Source organism: Oncorhynchus nerka, unplaced genomic scaffold (genome assembly GCF_034236695.1).
Source record: "Oncorhynchus nerka isolate Pitt River unplaced genomic scaffold, Oner_Uvic_2.0 unplaced_scaffold_2873, whole genome shotgun sequence".
Lineage (NCBI taxonomy): Eukaryota > Metazoa > Chordata > Actinopteri > Salmoniformes > Salmonidae > Oncorhynchus > Oncorhynchus nerka.
Window position 1 is genome coordinate 1 of NW_027038427.1, and position 23,435 is coordinate 23,435.

General features: G+C 44.6%; 1 pseudogene; it reads right to left on the reverse strand.

The window, feature by feature from the left end:
- Positions 1-3,127: 3,127 nt before the first annotated feature.
- Positions 3,128-23,000, reverse strand: LOC135566951 (SEC14-like protein 1; annotated as a pseudogene).
- Positions 23,001-23,435: the final 435 nt, after the last annotated feature.

Genomic DNA, 23,435 nt, shown 5'->3' on the forward strand with positions numbered 1-23,435 from the left:
AGCACCCTGCACTACCATCCTAGCACCCTGCACTACCATCCTAGACTACCATCCTAGCACCCTGCACTACCATCCTAGCACCCTGCACTACCATCCTAGCACTCTTCCATTTCCTAATAATTGCTCCCACCTTCTCCTCCCTCCTGAATCCCCCCTCCTCCCTCTCTGCAGATGACTTCGTCAACCATTTTGAAAAAGAAGGTCGACGACATCCGATCCTCGCTTGCTAAGTCAAACGACACCGCTGGTTCTGCTCACACTGCCCTACCCTGTGCTCTGACCTCTTTCTCCCTCTCTCTCTCCAGATGAAATCTCGCGTCTTGTGACGGCCGGCCGCCCAACAACCTGCCCGCTTGACCCTATCCCCTCCTCTCTTCTCCAGACCATTTCCGGAGACCTTCTCCCTTAACTCACCTCGCTCATCAACTCATCCCTGACCGCTGGCTACGTCCCTTCCGTCTTCAAGAGAGGGAGAGTTGCACCCCTTCTGAAAAAACCTAAACTACAGACCAGTATCCTCTTTTCTTTTCTCTCCAAAACTCTTGAACGTGCCGCCCTGGTTGTGCTTTCCGCTTATCTCTCTCAGAATGACCTTCTTGGATCCAAATCAGTCAGGTTTCAAGACTAGTCATTCAACTGGAGACTGCTCTTTCTCTGTATCACGGAGGCGCCCGCACTGCTAAAGCTAACTCTCTCTCCTCTGCTCTCATCCTTCTAGACCTATCGGGCTGCCTTCGATACTGTGAACCATCAGATCCTCCTCTCCTCTCCGAGTTGGGCATCTCCGGCCCACGCTTGGATTGGTCTCTACCTGACATCTACCAGGTGGCGTGGCGAGAATCTGTCTCTCACCACGCGCTCACCACTGGTGTCCCCAGGGCTCTGTTCTAGGCCCTCCTATTCTCGCTATACACCAAGTCACTGGCTCTGTCATAACCTCACATGGTCTCTCCTATCATTGCTATGCAGACGACACACAATTAATCTTCTCCTTCCCCTTCTGATGACCAGGTGGCTAATCGCATCTCTGCATGTCTGGCAGACATATCAGTGTGGATGACGGATCACCACTCTGCTGAACTCGGCAAGACGGAGCTGCTCTTCCTCCCGGGGGGACTGCCCATTCCATGATCTCGCCATCACGGTTGACAACTCCATTGTGTCCTCCTCCCAGAGCGCTAAGAACCTTGGCGTGATCCTGGACAACACCCTGTCGCTTCAACTAACATCAAGGCGGTGGCCCGTTCTTGCAGGTTCATGCTCTACAACATCCGCAGAGTACGACCTGCCTCACACAGGAAGCGGCGCAGGTCCTAATCCAGGCACTTGTCATCTCCCGTCTGATTACTGCAACCGCTGTTGGCTGGGCTCCCTGCCTGTGCCATTAAACCCTACAACTCATCCAGAACGCCGCAGCCCGCCTGGTGTTCAACCTTCCAAGTTCTCTCACGTCACCCAGCTCCTCCGCCTCTCCACTGGCTTCCAGTTGAAGCCGCATCCGCTACAAGACCATGGTGCTTGCTTCACGGAGCTGTGAGGGGAACGGCACCTCAGTACCTCCAGGCTCTGATCAGGCCCTACACCTCAAACAAGGGCACTGGGCAGCCCATCCACCTCTGGCCTGCTCGCTCCCTACCACTGAGGAAGTACAGTTCCCGCTCAGCCCAGTCAAAACTGTTCGCCTCTGCCCCCCAATGGTGGAACAAACCCCTCACGACGCCAGGACAGCGGAGTCAATCACCACCTTCCGGAGACACCTGAAACCCCACTCCTTTAAGGAATACTCTAGATAGGATAAAGTAATCCCTCACCCCCTAAAAGATTTAGATGCACTATTGTAAAGTGGCAGTTCCACTGGATGTCATAAGGTGAACGCACCAATTTGTAAGTCGCTCTGGATAAGAGCGTCTGCTAAATTACTTAAATGTAATGTAAATGTAATTAACTGGCCAATGAGACTTGAGGAAGTGTGGCCCCGAGTCAGAGTTTGTGGACAACATGTGTCCCAGGAGGTCATTAGAGCAGAATGAAATATTCAGCAAACATCCTCCTGGTAACAACAGACAGCACACTTCTGGTTTTACCAACACTGACAACCCAGCAGGGAGCCCAACAACCAAGCACTGCCAAGCAGGCCGCCTCTCAACCAAGCACTGTGGGCCGCCACTACTGTATAACACAATACAGTCAAGGGCAACGGAACGACAAAAGGAAAATAAATTGGACGGCTTTATGGAAATTAAAAGTTATGTAAATCACAGCCGACTGCAAGGCTCGCGCACAACCACAAGGCGGGAGAAGGAACGCAATACTGCATTTAAATGAGCAGGGAATAATAAAAATGTAACAACCCAGTAGCCTGTACCACCTCGTTGACGCAAGGTCAAATAGTGTTTTAGAAAATACATGGAGGTTTAGGAACCTCTCACAGTAAAATCGCTGATCGCCATATCAGTTATAACTTATGTCCTTCTCTATTTCAGCAACACAACTTTAAAAGGTTGAGTAGATCGGAAGGAGTGACAAAGTGGCTGGTAAGACAATCACTGGCTGGAGAAGGGCTACTGTAGTATGGCTGTGTGTAGCACCGTTCCTCATGAACACACTGACATCCTATGGTGAATAAGGGTAACTTCAACAGTACCATCTGAAACAGTAGGCATCATTGTATTACACAAATGCTGAAAATAGGCAGTGCTTTATTGTTCAATTTCAAAACAATGGGAAACATTTCACTTCCCTTAAAAAGAAAGAATAATGGTATTGAAAGAAAGAAGAGGATGGTTTGCAAGACATCTCCATATGCATTTATTCATTCAGCAGATGCTCATATAGCAGACGTTCCACTTCCAGAGCAATCTTAATGTCACTAATTATAGATAGATAAAAAACGTACATGTATATTTTAATAATGTATTCCAGTGCTTTAAATGCAGTACTAGAAGGTGCTCACAGGTAGGAAGTCCAGTGTTCCACCACATGGCATTAAGGATAGGCTATCCTTGTTCCATACAGTTCATAACACTTCTCTCATCCCATTGGGTAAGGTTAAGTCCTCATTGGCAGGTGTTGGTACAGCACTGTTTTTTCTTTAAGGCAACAGGGCAGAAGTCAACAGTATCAGAAGTCAGTTAGATCCCCTAAATGGGATCTCCGTGTAGCAAAACTCAAACTCCTTCACTCCTATTGGCTGGATGCTACCTGATACGGTGGAGCTGGACTGTGATTGGCTAGAGGTGGTGGTGGCGGCACTCAGCTGGGAGAAGCCACTGTGACTGGACTCCAGACTGGTCATAGAGCCCCTAGACAGACAGGCAGGCAGACAATAGATTAAATATCCATCAAACATATTTTCTTAGAGCACTGCTTCCCTAAGAATCTTTATAGACACCCTTAGAAATGATCACAAATACATTTTCCCCACACAACTACACACTGCCTAAAAAACAAGCTAGCCTAAAACATTTACTCACTGACATGCAGCAGCCCTACACACTAAGCATCACCATAACAATACACTGTGTTATACAGTATAGTATAGTGAATGGTGACTGACCTGAAGTCTTCGGAGCCCAGCACCTCGGTGTAGAACATGACCTTACACTTGTGGGAGGAGACCTGCAGGGAGGCCAGAACGTCATCCACCCGGGGCAGGCTGGAGGTAGAGCAGGCCGGGGAGCAATGGAACCGCCATTGGAGGATGTAGAACCCGGGCCACCGCGTCACATGGGAGCCCTGGGGAGAGGAGGAGGGGACAGGTGAGGTCGAGGGTCAGAGGCACAATTTCCATTCAAACGCAGGCTATAGCTAATAGCACATTCAATATCGAAATGACACACTTTATGTAATAGAAACCCGTTAGAATTCCCTCACATGTAGGCAAATACTTTTGAAGGCGTTGCCCACTGCCGAATGACACCACATAGAAGTGACTGCAATGATTATTGAGCTACGCAAGGAGGAAGAAGGATAGCCTACAAATTGAAAGTCAGCTCCTTGCATGTCTCCCTCTGGCTACTGGACCAGGCATTAGATTAGAAGAGGGAAGATAAATGACTTCATCTAAATTCTCCTCCTTGGTGGACTTGTATGACATCTCTGTAAATGGTCTATTAGAGAGATTCATCTAGCAAAATGTAATAAAACACTTGAATATTTATACTCTATTCACACAGCTTTGTCTGTTAGACTCACTGGCACGGGAAACTTTGTGGGACGGTACCAGTTGATAAAATGTTACAAGTTTGCTAGTGAGAGTGTGAACTGAAGACAGACAGCTGGAGTAGACAGATGATGGGATTGAAAGACAACCTGAACCAACTTCCATGCGTTGCAATGTTTTTATTTGTCAGCTTTTAGAGAGATATATATATATATATATATATAAATAAAAAATGTCCAAAAGCCAGTAATTACCAGCTAACAGAAACACTGCATAGGGATGAAGAGACCAGATATGAGCACTGCACAGAACTCCCATTGACATCAGTGGATGTTTCAGTTACACTCACATCTTAGGATTCAGCCCTAAGGTTGGTGGTTAGTCTCCGTAGTGTAGTGGTTATCACATTCGCCTCACACACAAAAGGTCCCTGGTTTGAAACCAGGCTTTTTTTTTTTACCTGAACACTCTCTCCCTCCTTGCAGGTGAGTGCTGTCTCCACCATACTGTAGTCTTGCCCCAGAATCCAGGATCTGTCAATCAGCTGCATGTTGTTGGTGGCTTGCGACACGATGCTGCCGTGGGCCCCCTGGACGTCCCTCTTGGGGGGCTGGGGCGCCCTCCTGGAGTGGTAGATGTTGAAGATGACATCCCCTTTACACACGTCAAAGTCCCAGGTGATCACAGAAGAGGACTCAGAGATTTCGATCAGCAGCTGGAACAGGATCGGTAGTGAGTGAACACAGTAGGACAAAACTACAGACAAATGATCATTATGGGTTTTTACAGCGTTTTGCTGTAACATTGTATTTCTCCACTAGAGGGAGCAACCTAACCCACTGTTTAAGTACAGTCAACTGAGAAGCTGGAAAACACATACTGTAGTTACTGTTTAGATCAGGTTACCTCATGTGGGGCCCCTTTGAAGACACTGGCAGTCTTGTAGATGGTATCTGTCCACAGCCGCAGCTCCTCACTTTCCAGCGCCTCTGCTGTCCTGTACAGAGATTTGGGGACCATACCTCCTTCAGGGATCTCACACTGAATATGACATGACAGAGGACACAAGAGACACAATCAGCCCCCAGTTCTATCAGCACACACAAGGAAAATGTCTAACAAGATGACCCACAGTTAACTATATTATGTACTAGCAGCATTAGTCCATATGAATTCATATGCATGTAGAAGGGTACTGTCTACAACAGCCAGATGAGACTCCGGTTTGACAGACAGACTCACCAGGCAGTCTCCTCCCAGGAAGTCAGGGATGACCTCTCTATCGATGTAGTCCACCAGACCTCCAGGCCCCTGGTAGTCATTCGCAGCATACACCAGGAACTTCTTCCTGGTGTTCTCGTCAATGAATGGACTGACCTGAGAAGACACTCAGGGTCAACGGTAGTCTCATATCTTTTCTCTGCACATGCAATTGAATACAACTGAACGCAATTGAATACAACTGAACGCGATCGATCGAGAGAGAGAGAGAAAGCACTGTACAATGTAATGTACACTACAATGCGTGATGTTAAAGGCTCTCACCAGGGTCCAGAGCACAGGGAAGACCCGTGGAGCCCTCAGTATGAGCAGACATCCCAGGGTCTCTGGGTAGTTGGCCTCCACCACCTCTATGATCCTCAGCAGGGCTTTAACCCCCGGACGCCACAGGTGACGCATGTTTAACCCCTCCAGGTCCACCAGGCACGTCCAGCAGCTGAGACAGGAGGGTTATAGGACATACTGAATACATACTGCATTCAGGGATGAGAGACATAAGAGGAGTGAGTGTGAAATGGTAGCTACCTGATGGGTCGGCCAAAGACTCTGGTGTTCTCTTCACAACGCCTCAGACCTTCCTCGTTGATGGACAGGACCTGGGGGAGAGTGAAGGGGTGAGAGGTTAGGGAAGGGAGAGCATTTGCGTATAGTATGTGTTTATACCCAGCATCTGGATGTGTGTGTGTGTCATACTCACTTGTCTCAGAAGGGACTCCTCGCCCAAGGCGCGTACTAAACCCTTGGTATCCATTTGACCGAGTCGCAGAATATACAGAGGGCGTCCATCTATAGACAGACGAGGACACAAACACGTGACCTTACTGTTAAAGCTACGGAGGATCAGTAATGATCATGACATTAAACGGACGCAGACAGTATTCAGTTAAATCAATAGAGAAACCGAGTCAGATTGTGTTGACCATAATCACATCTACAGTATATCCATTTACAACTCACATTAAAGTCATTCATGTAAATATAGGCGTTTTACAACCAGCTGTATTTGCTTTTAGGTGGGGGTTATTGTTATTATGGTTACTATGGGTCACTTCCTGGTCCTAGATGTCCGATTGGCTATCAGCTAAATGGAGATAATGGGTCATTTCCTCTGCCCAGACGTTTCTGACACATGCCAGATCTTACAATGCCTGGACAGGTATTTTACATCTCTGCTAACCACATCATATGCTATAGCAATCTGTCAGTTGCTGACACAGCAGGAGAAAGTGACCAACAGCTGCCCGTCTGACTCATGCCCACAGACTGGGAGATTTCCCTTGACACATAGTAGGCATGTTTCCATTGACCCAGGTTTATAAAAACATTGTGGCAGTGTAATGGAAACAGCAGCTGTAGGAGAAACGTTCTAAAGATCAACAACATTGTATCATCTGTTGGACAGGGGCGGATTTTTATTTTGTCCAACATTCTTATTGCGACAAATAATGGAAACGGTGCTTTCGAATAAATAAATTATTGCCCAATCATTTTGACAGTTCGCAGGTCATGTGACATCATCATGTAACTATAAAGCTCCACTCCACATGTAATTCTAAATGCCTACTGCTTGCTAAATCAAAATGTTCAATTATACAAGTAATGTTTCTTTACAGGACAAGGATTGCCCTGACTTTCAAGAATGCCTGAATTGCTTTGTCTTGCTTTTCTGGTTGTTTCACCATCCAAGTATTTCTGAGCTAGAGGAGTGCAAGTTTCACCATGGCACAGTCCGTGGCATACATCGGCACATGAGAAATGTTTGTCATTTCTTGCATTCTATCCATGCTGACTTTTGCAAGCTACCTGAGACATGAAATGGATTGGTGGGAGTGAGCATACAGGCTTATTAATGCACAATTTGCCAAAATGGATAATGAAAACACTTCAATCACTTAATTTTGTGTTCAATACTCGGTTTTTGCAAAAAAAAAACTTTTATTTTTAAGTGTGACGTCATTACATCCAGCTGTTTTTATCAACACAAAACAGTTCAACAGAAATGCACCATAGCAGTCAATTGTTCCAACTATTTGTTATGCAAAATGTTTAAAAAATAAACTACAAATAATCACTGGACAAGTTCATGGAAACATAGCTAGTGATGCCACTTCCAGAGAAGCAACCAGACATTACAGTTAGTCATTACCAATACATGTAAGAGCTGGGATACATTCACTAGAAACCAAGCGGAAGAAAACATTGTGAAACTGGTGGTGCAGTACTTCCTGAATTTGTGCAACAAGAACACTACTTTTCATCTTCTGTCTGTGCCCGTTGAACACAACCCTGCCGTTAAAACTCTATCCTGCTCCGAGAGGAACCTACCTCTGTCGTGGTGGTGCCAGCCCCCGGTGTAGTAATCGTGTAGCAGCTGAGGTCTCTCCCAGGAGTCCAGCAGGAAGTCCACCTGGTGCTGCTTCCTCCAGGAGAGCGACTGACACAGGATCTCCCGGGCCTTCTCCAGGTTAAAGTCCCGGGCCCGCAGGAAACGCAGCACGTGCTGGTCCTTAGGGATCTAGGGGAGGGAGCGGAGATTGTGTTTATTCAGATGTTGTGGTGTGTGTGAGTCGGATGTGAGTGTTACTTACATCTATGTTCTTTGGATTCAAGTTTTGCTCTTGTTTGCAGCTATTTGAGTCAGAGTTTGAGTGTTAGGTGTGTTCATACACGTGTCCAACCTTGCCCTTGTGGGTCTCCTGCAGCCACTGGCGTAGTCTTATAAGACAGCTCTCCTGCAGCGGCGTCAGGTCTCCTAGGTAACGCCTGATGTAGTCTGCATCCAACTTGTCTGCAATCGAAACACAGACACAGTCAATTCACACACATACCCAAATGCATAACCACAGTCTACCAGCCCAATGCAGCCCAAGGCAAGGCCAGAATGTTTGCTGTCAGAGCCAGTAGAATGGGATTGGGACTTCAGCCGTGACAGATCCCTCAGATTGTGTGTGTTTATTATTGTGTTGATTCGGACTCGGAACACTGACCATCTGGGAGCCAGCCGGTAGATCTGTGGGGCTGGCAGTGGGTGGGGGGGCCTGAGGGGGGCTCCAGCGGGGGACGTGGGTCACCCCCTCATCCTCCAACTCCTTCAGGTAATACTCTATGATCTCTTTGCCCTGGAGGACAGAGCACATGACTGCATAAGGACAGTACAGGTAGCGAGTGTAATGAGCAAACACTGTGAGCAAATACTGCAGGTTTGTTTAGACATGCGCCTGGCCGCATACGAGCACACCCCATTGTGTGACAAAGCTGAGCAGGATATATGGTCCAACGAGCAAATGTCAGAAGATCCTGGTTAACACACTCAGTTTACACAGAGCTGCCAGACTGGATCACAGAAGGCCTGGAAATAGACTGCACAAGCATGCTCATGTAACACTGGGTCTATGTGGGGGAGCAGCATGCTCATGTAACACTGGGTCTATATGGGGGAGCAGCATGCTCATGTAACACTGGGTCTATATGGGGAGCAGCATGCTCATGTAACACTGGGTCTATGTGGGGAGCAGCATGCTCATGTAACACTGGGTCTATATGGGGAGCAGCATGCTCATGTAACACTGGGTCTATGGGGGAGCAGCATGCTCATGTAACACTGGGTCTATATGGGGAGCAGCATGCTCATGTAACACTGGGTCTATGTGGGGAGCAGCATGCTCATGTAACACTGGGTCTATATGGGGAGCAGCATGCTCATGTAACACTGGGTCTATATGGGGAGCAGCATGCTCATGTAACACTGGGTCTATATGGGGGAGCAGCATGCTCATGTAACACTGGGTCTATATGGGGGAGCAGCATGCTCATGTAACACTGGGTCTATATGGGGGAGCAGCATGCTCATGTAACACTGGGTCTATATGGGGGAGCAGCATGCTCATGTAACACTGGGTCTATATGGGGGAGCAGCATGCTGGATGATGATGGTATATCCTATAGCCTCATCCATCCCCCACACTGACATGTATACTGTCCTCACATGCTCACAGACTGACACATGAACACACCTTTTTAATACTGTTGGCATATTGCTTCATGGCTAGCTTCTCGGCTGCGTTCTCAAAGCCAAAGAAGGACTTGATGTCCAGACTGGCTGTCTGCTCGAAACACGTCCACTCCTCATTCTCTGGGTGAACCTGTGGAGGAAACACAACTCATCACAAAACAGACGCCAAATGGATGAACCTTTTACACTGGTGGGAATTGGCCTATATGGATAGGGCTAAATTGAAATGTTTCTTACAGAAGAAACATGAAAAGCATAGGCGTAAGCATGGTAGCAATTGAAAGGGAACAGTTTGGAGAATATGGGAAAATTGTTAGGCCACAAACATTACACATTTACTATATTTTTTCGGCACATTTGTTGATCAAATCTGTAAATACTCTGGATACATTCAGTAACATGATGAGACTATTCCTGGAAAATGTGGGTTGGTGCAACATAAGAGGAAAAAAGTGACAAGGGTTTGAGTGAGAGGGCTAACTGACGTCTCCAAGCGACCACACACCTCTCCACAGTGTGCAGTCCCTACGTAACTTCCATGCACTTAAGACTCAAATAACAGTCCTCAACTATGAGGAGCTTTATTTTGGCTCTCTTGTAGTTGTTATGTAAGGAACACAACCCTGCATTCCTACAATCACAATGACTGTTGTTGCTTACACAATCCAAAAATTACCCATTATAAATCGCAATCTGGGTCAGATGGGCATCGATTGAAAGCTTGATCTATTGCCACCATGACAAGCTAAGTTATAAAATAGGATTTTACAGTGTTAGGCTTTCACAGGGTAATTCAAACAGATGGTAATTTTGGTGCGCATAGAAAGGAGTGCATTAACGTACACGTTCCACTGAGACAAACACCGTCTCATTCTGTTCAGAACAACCAGGGTATGATGTCATGTCATCTGGTAACTGTACATCAAACATAGTGATCATAAACACTGACACTGTAAATGACATGAGTTTTACGATTTGGAAATGTGATGATCACATTCGGACTCACGTGTGTTTGGCTTGTATGTCATCAAAGTGGTATTTATTACCATCTTCAACGTCTCATCCTTAAAAATACATTGAGTCCTCTTAATTTACAGCATTTTCCTCACTCAGGCAACTAAAAATTTACACAAGTTGTCCAATTATCAGGAGGGATGGGGGCAACTTCCTGTCGCGTGCTGTGCTCAAGTTCAAAACCCATTCTGAGCTGTGAAGTTCAGAGCCTGAGCTCTGTCATTAATAGGCGCTTATCAGTCCCCAAAGCTGACTTTTTCAACCTATATATGGGTACAAGTGGAAAGGCTTTACAAACCCTGTTGCAGTGATAAGAGTATGGCTGCATTTACACAGGCAGCTCAAATCTAATATATTATAATCACTAATAGCCTTCACACATTTAAGAAAATAAAGAGCGTCAAACACACACAACTACTATATTTTGCTAGTCTTTTGACCAATCAGATCAGCTCTGAAAAAGATCATGTGCAAAGACCTGATATAATTGGTCAAAAGACCAATGAGTGTACAAAAGATCAGAATTAGTCTGCCTGTGTAAAACGCAGCCCATGTAACCAATGATTATTATAGTTATAGTATTATTATTATAGTGTGGGGCACACCGTGTAGTTGCAGATCTCATGGACGATGACTCTGTTGGAGAAGGTCTCGTTGACGACCTCGATGTGCAGCGCCCTCTCCCTGCTGTCCAGAGTGTTCTTATGGATGAAGTACAGGTAGTCCACACCAGCCATCTAGACACACACAGTAGACCACGGTCAATCAACTCTGGACAACACTACCACAACAACAACACCCCTACCGGGATATTCAGGTCTGTGGGGAAATAATCACTAATAGCCTTCACATTAGAAAATAAGAGAATCAAACAGACACTATTATACATTGCTAACTTGAGTAGCTTCACTGCTCAAGAGAAAGGTGAAAGGTTAAAGGTAAGATACCCTTTTGAACAGCCGGGGGGCGTCTGCCTCCACCTTACAGCGCCTCTCAATGAACACAGTGGCTCCGTCATCACTGTGCTCCTCCTTCACCACCTCACTGTCCACAAAGATGGGGATCAGGGGGCAGTTTGGAAACCTCCGCACATAGGCCTAATGGGAGAGAGGGAAGGAGGAAGAAAATATGCAATATTACTCACATGATGAAAACAAAACGCAATCCATGACATACAGCGAAAGTATTTTCTGGGTTATAATCACTTTGATAAAAAAAAAAGGCCACCGTTACTGTTTTTGTTTCCATGGCAAAGCAGCAGAGGTGGGGGGAGTTGCGCATCAAGGTAAAATAAATTGCATTACAAGCTGCTGTTCTATCACACCTGCAATTACGTCTGACAGAAAAACAGCCTGCGTTGTTTGCAGAAACGTCTTTGTTGTTGTGATATTGCAAACGGACGTGGCAGTTTCACCATTAAGCAGTCATCTGGCAAGGACAGGGTCTTTTATACAAGAATGACTGTAGAGTCTGAATGGTTTGAGTTACAAACTACTAAAAGCTATATATGAAAAGCTGAGACTCTCACAAACATGTTTTGCCCTATGACTCTCACAAGCTGCACAAGAGTCGTTAGAAGGTAAAGGGTTCTTCTACACAGCAGATCCCAGTACATTTATTTTATTTAACCTTTATTTGACGGCCTCCACCGGCCTAAACCAGCCAACGCTGGGCCAATTGTGCGCCGCCCTATGGGACTCCCAATCACAGCCAGATGTGATACAGCCTGGAATCAAACCAGGGTCTGTAGTGACACCTCCAGCACTCCAGCAGTGCCTTAGACTGCTGCGCCACCCGGCAGCCCAGTGTCTACATAGTGTCTATAAAACTGTAATAAGTTCACAGTATTGCTGTCCAACTCCAGACTCCACACAGTTGTCAGTGACTTGTTGGATAATCATTTAAGTGCGCAAAAAAATGTCTGTATGTACATCAAATTCATTTGATCAGGTGTTTGTTTTGGCGGACCTTATCGTCCCCAACGATGAAGTTGGGGACTTTGGATCGGTCTCTGTCCAGCCGTCTGTACGTACGTTAGACACACGCGATCTCGACAGCATTGGCCCAATGTTGACTAAACTTGGGTGAATGATGCGGCATTTACGATGCAATTCGTGGGGGACAACATGTTTACTGTTGCTTTGTTATTGACATTCGTCAATAAAACTCATGAATGCAACTGTTTATTTAAAATGGTTTAGTGTTCCACTTGTATCCCTGGTTGTCCTGAAAAGAAAATGGTAAAACACTTGACTGTGAGGTTAAATATAAGGGCTGGACATGCAGATCAATGAAAGTCAGATAAACAAAAAGATGATTTTTGCTGGAATCTGATAGGGTGAAACCCCAAATTAGCACAACGGTGCAGAGTACACAGAGGTCAATCTGCTGACACACACATAAAACACCCACCCTGTTCAGAGTCACTATCTAGGTTTCCATCCAATTAGCGACAGATTTTCATGCAATTATTAGAATAGAACATTTCCCACCAGTGGTGTTTCCACCAAACTGACTTGTTGCGGATAAAAATCAGTGTGTGATGACATGGTGCACAAAACATGTAGTTTTAATGTACCAATGGGTTTCCATGGCATTTTCTACTCTGGCTATAGTTTTGTCACAAAAACTGTCCAATTAGCAGGAGGGATGGGGGCAATTTATTAAATAGAAAATGTGCCAACTCTGGTCATGACACGTGCGCTCTAGCCAACAGCTCACAGATACAGTGAGGGTCGTCTAGTCTACAGGATGAGTTTACTATGGATAAACACCAGTCTAGCCAACAGCTCACAGATACAGTGAAAGTGGTCTACATGATGAGTTTACTATGGATAAACACCAGTCTAGCCAACAGCTCACATTTACAGTGAAAGTAGTCTACATGATGAGTTTACTATGGATAAACACCAGTCTAGCCAACAGCTCACAGATACAGTGAGGCCAGTCTACATGATGAGTTTACTATGGATAAACACCAGTCTAGCCAACAGCTCCCAGATACATAGAGGCCAGTCTACATGATGAGATTACTATGGATAAACACCAGTCTAGCCAACAGCTCACAGATACAGTGAGGGTAGTCTAGTCTACAGGATGAGTTTACTATGGATAAACACCAGTCTAGCCAACAGCTCACAGATACAGTGAGGCCAGTCTACATGATGAGTTTACTATGGATAAACACCAGTCTAGCCAACAGCTCCCAGATACATAGAGGCCAGTCTACATGATGAGATTACTATGGATAAACACCAGTCTAGCCAACAGCTCACATTTACAGTGAAAGTAGTTTACATGATGAGTTTACTATGGATAAACACCAGTCTAGCCAACAGCTCACAGATACAGTGAGGGTCGTCTAGTCTACAGGATGAGTTTACTATGGATAAACACCAGTCTAGCCAACAGCTCACATTTACAGTGAAAGTAGTTTACATGATGAGTTTACTATGGATAAACACCAGTCTAGCCAACAGCTCACAGATACAGTGAGGGTCGTCTAGTCTACATGACGAGTTTACTATGGATAAACACCAGTCTAGCCAACAGCTCACAGATACAGTGAGGGTAGTCTAGTCTACAGGATGAGTTTACTATGGATAAACACCAGTCTAGCCAACAGCTCACAGATACAGTGAGGGTAGTCTAGTCTACAGGATGAGTTTACTATGGATAAACACCAGTCTAGCCAACAGCTCACAGATACAGTGAGGGTAGTCTAGTCTACAGGATGAGTTTACTATGGATAAACACCAGTCTAGCCAACAGCTCACAGATACAGTGAGGGTAGTCTAGTCTACAGGATGAGTTTACTATGGATAAACACCAGTCTAGCCAACAGCTCACAGATACAGTGAGGGTAGTCTAGTCTACAGGATGAGTTTACTATGTATAAACACCAGTCTAGCCAACAGCTCACAGATACAGTGAAAGTAGTCTACATGATGAGTTTACTATGGATAAACACCAGTCAAGCATCAATAATCAGATACAGTGAGGGTAGTCTACATGATGAGTTTACTATGGATAAACACCCGTCTAGCATCAATAATCAGATACAGTGAGGGTAGTCTAGTCTACAGGATGAGTTTACTATGGATAAGACTGAGAATATGTATATTTGTCAAATGGCAGTCAAGCATCGATCATGTCACCAGAATAAGACCCTCAATATTTATTGGCGAGGAGCATCAAGTTATTCACTGTGCACTTTCACCACCCTGTGAAGTTCATCATAACTTACTTAATTTGTAGCCTAATAAACTGCATGGTTTCAGTCGTAGTGGGAGGACCACATACCATAACATGGTGTGACTCCAATTTGATGGTTATTTTATAAATATTTACGCATAATTAATTTTACCGATACAAAAGATCCCAACAAACAAATGATCTGGAGGCATTTATAAAATTGGACCAGTACTTCCTGTTTCCATCACAACGTGGTTAATGACAGTGCAACAGTGCAAGTCTTTATCGATCAAACAGAGCTGGTGTGCAGACTGATCGATAAAATTACGAGGCACGAAGACATCATCCGTGAATATTGATTGATAACATGACAGAAGGATATACATTTGACTACAGTTACACAACCAAGACATGTAACTACTATCTTCCAATGCTTGGGAACATAAGATACGGAGTCAATTTCCTTCTTCCCCATTACCAAGCCAAAACACTAAAGTAGTATATTGGCTTCAGTGCATAAACCAAGAAGCTTACAGTTAGATAGTTGGGTGCATTGTCCATCATCTCTAACAGTACCTGCATTCAGAAAACCAAACTGCCTCAGACATTCTGAGCCTAAATGGATATTCTAAATATTTAGGCCTAAATCTTGCTTTAGGATAGATAAAACATATCCATTATTTTGTGTCTGGATGTTGTGTTATTGGCCAACGATACTGGCTTCTTGTTAAGGCTAGGGCTGATTTCAAGGTTTTACTGGTAACCTACAATGCATTACACGGACTTGCTCCTACCCATTTGGTCCTGTTGTACATACCTAGACGTACGCTACATTCACAAGACACATGCCTCCTTATTGTTCATAGAGGTTCTAAGCAAACAGCTGGAGGCAGGGCTTTCTCCCTATAGAGCTCCATTTTTATGAAACGGTCACCGATCCATGTGAGAGACGAGACTGGGTTTCAACCTTTAAGTCTTTACTGAACACTCATCTCTTCAGTAGGTCCTATGATTGAGTGTAGTCTGGCCCAGGGGTGAGAAGGTGAACTGCAAGGCACTGGCGTGGCAAACCACCCTTGCTGTCTCTGCCTGGCTGACTCCCCTCTCTCCAATGGGATTCTCTGCTTATATTGCGGGGGCTGAGTCACTGGTTTGCTCGTCTCCCATGCCGTCCCTAGGTAGGGTGCATTGTGCCAGGCTTTTTTACACTCTACCCTACTTGAGTGGGTTGAGTTACTAAAGTGAACTTCCTGTCCGGATCTTCCTGTTTTGCGCCCTCAGGCTCGGGCGGTGTGGGAGATCTTCGTGGGCTATACTCTGCCTTGTCTCAGGGTAGTAAGTTAGTGGTCTGTTGGTTATGCTTTGACAAAGTGGGTGGGGTTATATCCTGCCTGGTTGGACCTGTCCGGGGATAACTTTGGAGGCCTCCCGGGTGGCGCAGTGGTTAAGGGCGCTGTACTGCAGCGCCAGCTGTGCCACCAGAGACTCTGGGTTCGCGCCCAGGCTGTCGTAACCGGCCGCGACCAGGAGGTTCGTGGGGCTACGCATAATTGGCCTAGCGTCGTCCGGGTTAGGGAGGGTTTGGCCGGTAGGGATATCCTTGTCTCATCGCGCACCAGCGACTCCTGTGGCAGGCCGGGCGCAGTGCGCGCTAACCAAGATTGCCAGGTGCACGGTGTTTCCTCTGACACATTGGTGCGGCTGGCTTCCGGGTTGGATGCGCGCTGTGTTAAGAAGCAGTGCGGCTTGGTTGGGTTGTGTATCGGAGGACGCATGACTTTCAACCTTCGTCTCTCCCGAGCCGTACGGGAGTTGTAGCGATGAGACAAGATAGTAGCTACTAACAATTGATACCACAAAATTGGGGAGAATAAGGGGTAAAATTCAACAACAACAAAAAAATAATAATAACTTTGGATGGGTGCCAGTGTCCCCTGACCCCCTGACCCCCTCCAGTATCTATGCTGTAATAGTCTATATGCCAGGAAGCTAGGGTCAGTCTGGTGTACTGTGTGATCTTAGCTATGATCCCCCACCAAAAATCAGCCACACCTCAAAACAAGATATGCTATCAACAGCAAGCTGAAATTAGCCATTTACAATTCCCCACATGGCAGCTTGTCATTCTTGCTAACAAATCTTGCCATCCAGAATCACAACAACACGCCGACTTCTGTCCCACGGATGCGCGCACATCGCTCTTGTGACGTTGACAGCTAACCTATCTATGGAACCCTGACCTGTTCACCAGATGTGCTGCTGATCCAGTTTCTGCTGCTCTGCCTGCGGCTATGGAACCCTGACTTATTCACTTGTCATGCTACCTTGAACCGGACCTGCTGTTTCCATCCTCTCTCCAGCACCGGCCACCCCTCAGAGCCTGGTTCCTCTCTAGGTTTCTTCCTAGGTTCCAGCCTTTCCTGGGATTTTTTCCTAGCCACTGTGCTACATCTGCATTGCTTGATCTTTGGGGTTTTATTCTTATTCATTCCTTTACACTTTGTGTGTAAAAGGTAGTTGTGAAATTGTTAGACTACTTGTTAGATATTATTGCATGGTCGGAACTAGAAGCACAAGCATTTCGCACACGCGCATTAACATCTACTAACCATGTGAAGGTGATCAATAAAATGTTATTTGATTTTGATTTGAATATGAAAAACAAATCTGTTTACATAAACGTTCCCGAGAACGGAGGAGTTGTCGTCGTCAGTGATAAGCGGTAAACCAACATGCCAGGTTTGGTGTGATGATGGTGTCAGGACAGGAGTGATACTGTAATGGCTGTCAGTAGGCCAAACCAAGGATCAGTTAGTGGGATGGTCAGTCAGAGGACAGAGGAAGCCTCTAGTCTGGCTAGGCCCTCTATCTAGTGTGAACTGCTGTCATTAGAACAGGCTTTTTACAGACAGGCAGCCCCGCAACCTTTAAATCAACTGACAATCTTTGAAGTGCCTTTGAATCACGCTGACAGTGTGTGAATGGAAGTAGAACAAAACATTCCCAGACATTTAACAGATGTTGCCGAGACTAGAACTGAGATAAGAACTGCTGGGGGTCAAAGGTTGGGTTTTTTGGTATTTGGTGAAGCAGAGCCACGGCTGCAGTTAGAGAAAGAGAAAGAACAGAGCACCTGACTTCCACTGTAATCAGGTTGTAACACAGGACACTTACAAAATAAACAATTTCAGTGTTTTTAACGAACTAAGCTTTTGTTCAGTAATGACCTTTTCCAGCGCTGGCCTTCTTATTATACAATGTAACTTGCTTCTGACTTAATAGATAACCCCAAAGAACAGGAAGTGGCACAGCGTCTCAAACAGAGCAGAAACAAGGTAAACAGATGCCAAGACAGAGCCAAGAGCTTAAATAAAAGTGGATATAAATTTTAAGATATAATGATTGCATTTTAATGGCTTTTGGACCAAGCTATTCACCTTAAAACACAGTTAGGCCGTGCACTGAACAGATGTGGGGGTTGATATGATATAAACAACCCTTCATACAGCGTGTTTTGTCTGAGTGAAATTGTACTAAGCCACAACTTCCCCCTCGGATGGAGTAGTCTTATCAGCCCTAACAGGGCTGTGGCGGTAGGCCAGGCAGCAGACGGGTACTATACAACTAGGCCCAGGGGAGAGACGAGAGAAGATAGAAATGAGAGAAGAAATGATATGGAGGAGGAGCGGCGACGGGAGAACTGCTTGTTCTGTGTCACAAGCCAGAATGCACCATATTGGCCATCTGGGTGGCGCAGTGGTCTAGGGTAGTGGTTGAACGATTAATCGGAATGGCCGATTAATTAGGGCCGATTTCAAGTTTTTCATAACAATCGGAAATCGGTAATTTTGGACGCCGATTTGGCCGATTATTTAACTAGGCAAGTCAGTTAAGAACACATTCTTATTTTCAATGACAGCCTGGGTACAGTGGGTTAACTGCCTTTTTCAGGGGAAGAACGACAGATTTTTACCTTGTCAGCTCGGGATTCAATCTCGCAACCTTACAGTTACCTAGTCCAATGATCTAACCACCTGCCTCACGAGGAGCCTGCCTGTTACTCGAATGCAGTAAGAAGCCAAGGTAAGTTGCTAGCTAGCATTAAACTTATATAAAACAAATCAATCATAATCACTAGTTAACTACACATGGTTGATGATATTACTAGTTTATCTAGCGTGTCCTGCGTTGCATATGATCGATGCGGTGCGCATTCGCGAAAAAGGACTGTCGTTGCTCCAACATGTACCTAAGTATAAACATCAATGCCTTTCTTAAAATCAATACACAGAAGTATATATTTTTAAACCTGCATATTTAGCTAAAAGAAATCCAGGTTAGCATGAAATATTAACCAGGTGAAACTTCTCTTGCGTTCATTGCACGCAGAGTCAGAGTATATGCAACAGTTTGGGCCGCCTGGCTCTGCAAACTAATTTGCCAGAATTTTACGTAATTATGACATAACATTGAAGGTTGTGCAATGTAACAGGAATATTTAGACTTGGAACGCTTCTGTATTTCACTGAAAGAATAAACGTTTTGTTTTCGAGATGATAGTTTCCGGATTCAACCATATTAATGACCTAAGGCTCGTATTTCTGTGTGTTATTATGTTATAATTAAGTCTATGATTTGATATTTGATAGAGCAGTCTGAGTGGTGGTAGGCAGCAGCAGGCTCGTAGTGTTCATTCAAACAGCACTTTCATGCATTTTGCCAGCAGCTCTTCACTGTGCTTTAGGCATTGCACTGTTTATGACTTCAAGCCTATCAAATCCCGAGATTAGGGCTGGTGTAACCGATGTGAAATAGCTAGCTAGTTAGCCGGGTGCGCGCTAATAGCGTTTCAAACGCCACCGCTCTGAGACTTGGAGTAGTTGTTCCCCCTTGCTCTGCATGGGTAACGCTGTTTCGAGGGTGGCTGTTGTCGATGTGTTTCTGGTTCGAGCCCAGGTAGGAGCGAGGAGAGGGACGGAAGCCATACTGTTACACTGGCAATACTAAAGTGCCTATAAGAACATCCAATAGTCAAAGGTTAATGAAATACAAATGGTATAGAGAGAAATAGTCCTATAATTCCTACAATAACTACAACCTAAAACTTCTTACCTGGGAATATTGAAGAGTCATGTTAAAAGGAACCACCAGCTTTCATATGTTCTCATGTTCTGAGCAAGGAACTTAAACGTTAGCTTTCTACATGGCACATATTGCACTTTTACTTTCTTCTCCAACACTTTGTTTTTGCGTTATTTAATCCAAATTGAACATGTTTCATTATTTATTTGAGGCTAAATTAATTTTATTGATGTATAATATTAAGTTAAAAGTAGTGTCATTCAGTATTGTTGTAATGTTTATTTAAAAAAATATATATATTTTTTATTTTAAATCGTTCAACCTTTGTCTCTCCCGAGCCTGTACGCACCCTGCTCGCCACAGGAGTCGCTAGTGTGCGATGAGACAAGGATATCCCTACCGGCCAAACCCCTCCCTAACCCGGACGATGCTGGGTCAATTGTGCGCCGCCCCATGGACCTCCCGGTCGCGCCGGCTGCGACAGAGCCTGGGCTCGAACCCAGAGTCTATTTTGGTCCTCCAATAATTGGTATCGGGCGTTGAAAATCATAATCGGTCAACCTCTAGTCTAGGACACTGCACGCAGTGCTAGCTCTGTCACCAGAGACTCTGGGTTAGAGCCCAGGCTCCCACGCAGCCGGCCGCGATCGGGAGGTCCATGGGGCGACGCACAATTGGCCCAGCATCGTCCGGGTTAGGAGGGTAAAAATAGTCATTTACAACATTAACAATGTCTACACTGTATTTCTGATCAATTTGATGTTATTTTAAAAACGGACAAAAAAGTGATTTTCTTTCAAAAACAAGGACATTTCTAAGTGACCCCAAACTTTTGAACACCTGTTTGAACTTGAACTTGTTATCAGTATAAAAGACACCTGTCCACAACCTCAAACAGTCACACTCCAAACTCCACTATGGCTAAGACCAAAGAGCTGTCAAAGGACACCAGAAACAAAATTGTAGACCTGCACCAGGCTGGGAAGACTGAATGTGCAATAGGTAAGCAGCTTGGTTTGAAGAAATCAACTGTGGGAGCAATTATTAGAAATGAAGACATACTGATAATCTCCTCGATCTGGGGCTCCACGCAAGATCTCACCCCCGTGGGTTCAAAATTATCACAAGAACGGTGAGCAAAAAATCCCAGAACCACACGGGGGGACCTAGTGAATGACCTGCAGAGAGCTGGGACCAAAGTAACAAATCCTACCATCAGTAACACACTACGCCGCCAGGGACCTCAAATCCTGCCGTGCCAGACGTGTCCCCTGCTTAAGCCAGTACATGTCCAGGCCCGTCTGAAGTTTGCTAGAGAGCATTTGGATGATCCAGAAGAAGATTGGGAGAATGTCATACGGTCAGATGAAGCCAAAATATAACTTTGGTAAAAACTCAACTCGTCGTGTTTGGAGGACAAAGAATGCTGAGTTGCATCCAAAGAACACCATACCTACTGTGAAGCATGGGGGTGGAAACATCATGCTTTGGGGCTGTATATGACATTGTGGATTGGTATATCTTCTATGACTTTTGCAACCATCTGCAGAACTACTAATGTACCAGTACATCTATGCAGTGGTGATTGGTGACTGAAATCAAGAATGATGTATATTACAGCAGGGCAAGTGGAAAAGCTAATATATGGTATTGCATTTAACAGAGAGCATCGCTTAGTCAAGGACCTGCAAAAATACTAAAGGCAAAAAGTTACTAATTAAATCGTACTCTTACAGTTTCATACTCAATAATAAATATGGTAGTGTGTTATCTGCTGCCACGACTAATTGGGTTGGGTGAACAGAAATACTGCAGACTGTGTTCTCAAAACAAAAAGGTGGATAAACAATGATCTCACCAACAAAACACTAGAATATGACATACAGTGCCCAGGACACTGTAATACAGTGTATAGAGATATATTGTATGAGATGAGATAGGTTTCTATGCAGCCAAACCACACTTTGTTCATGCAGCACAAAACACTGGCAGTCTGTCTGCCTGGGTCCATTTTGCACATGAGCACTGCAACCTCTCACAAGCATCCCACACTACCCACCCACACATATATGCATAGACAAAGCAGCAGCCTAAACACACAAATGTACATAACTTACCGCCATTATCAGCTCAAAGGGGTGTTTGTAGACCCTTACAGGTGACTGGTATTGTTGCACCATGGCTGTAGCTCAACCTCTGGCGCTCTGCCCTAAAATGCACAATAGACAAACCCTAGTGTTAGTTAGAGATCACTTGACACAGCACTGAATAACAGGAACTAACAAAACATCCTCTGCACATCATAGGTTCACATCATCATGAAGCAAAGGTCAGAGGAATGGGATTTGTAAAGACAACAAAGAGAAATGCTGGATCATCAGCTCTAAAATCAACTAGACAGCTGGCTTGATGCAAAACGCTTGATTGTCCTCAATTGCAAAGGCACTATTCTTTAGGTCATAAACTGTAGTAGCTGATTTGATTGGTTAACATGCTGAGATCAACGGTAATCACAGGATGATGACTATAACGATACAATCCGCTACTGAGCCAGACCAAAATCATTTACCTAGCTGGGATTTGAGAAAAGTGGCATCTATCATCATCTAGGCTAAGCCTACAAACTCACAGTGGCATTGTGTTATTTTCTTAGTCCATTTTATACAGTGAACAGCTGACACAGATACAGTACAGTAGACTAGCTGTAACTTGGACTTCAAAATAAAGAGTGGTTTTGATGGCATAGATTTCTAGTAATAAAAACAAAAAATGCACAAGAGTACATTAGCTACATTATCACACTTTCAGGAAATTCGCTTGTGCAATGACACGTTATTTCCACTAATTGAGTATATGCATAATTGTATTATAGATCATAACTATTGCAATCCACAACCCTAGCGTGCTTGTTTCTCGATACGTAAGCGTAAGTTATGTATGTCTCTTGACAACTTCATTTTGATGACAGTCAAATCGTCAACAAAAAATATTTAGAATGGTCGACATTTTCAGAACGAATTCTACTCCCTCAATCAGATATTTGCGAATTGACTAGGCCTTACACGGAGAAAAAAATTACCTAAAACTTACCAGATCGATGACTTTCGGAGATAAGTCACGTGAAGTTTGTCAGTAGACGATCTACTTATATTAAATCCATGGGACGCTCCAACAAATACGTAAATAAGGCAACTTTCTGAGACGGGTTTGATGTTGAATCCAAGGCAAGCGTCCGGCGTAGCTAACGCCGCCTCTTTTGACTACGTCACATACTTGTGTAACATATTGTCATGGAGCAGTGTGTTTTTCAAGTGAGGATAGGCATTACTGGGAATAAGCTAAGGTAACATTGTTGAAACCATTGACAGAAAAATAAAAGGTTGCAACATTGTATATGATGTCATGAATGAATGAAACCATCATAGTAGCCGAAGGAAATATACTGTGTGAACGGGTTACATTTTAAGAAAATGGTCTATAGATGGCGCTAGAGATTCACTATTAACACTGCATCAAGACAGTATAGCTGTTTCCATTAACTTGTCCAGTGATTTATTTTGTCAACATTTTAAAAGTTTGCATAGAAAATACACTGAACAAAAATATGAACAGCAACGTGTAAAGTGTTTTTTCCATGTTTCATGAGCTGATATAAAAAGCATTTCCTCATTTCCACTTTACGTGTGGCAT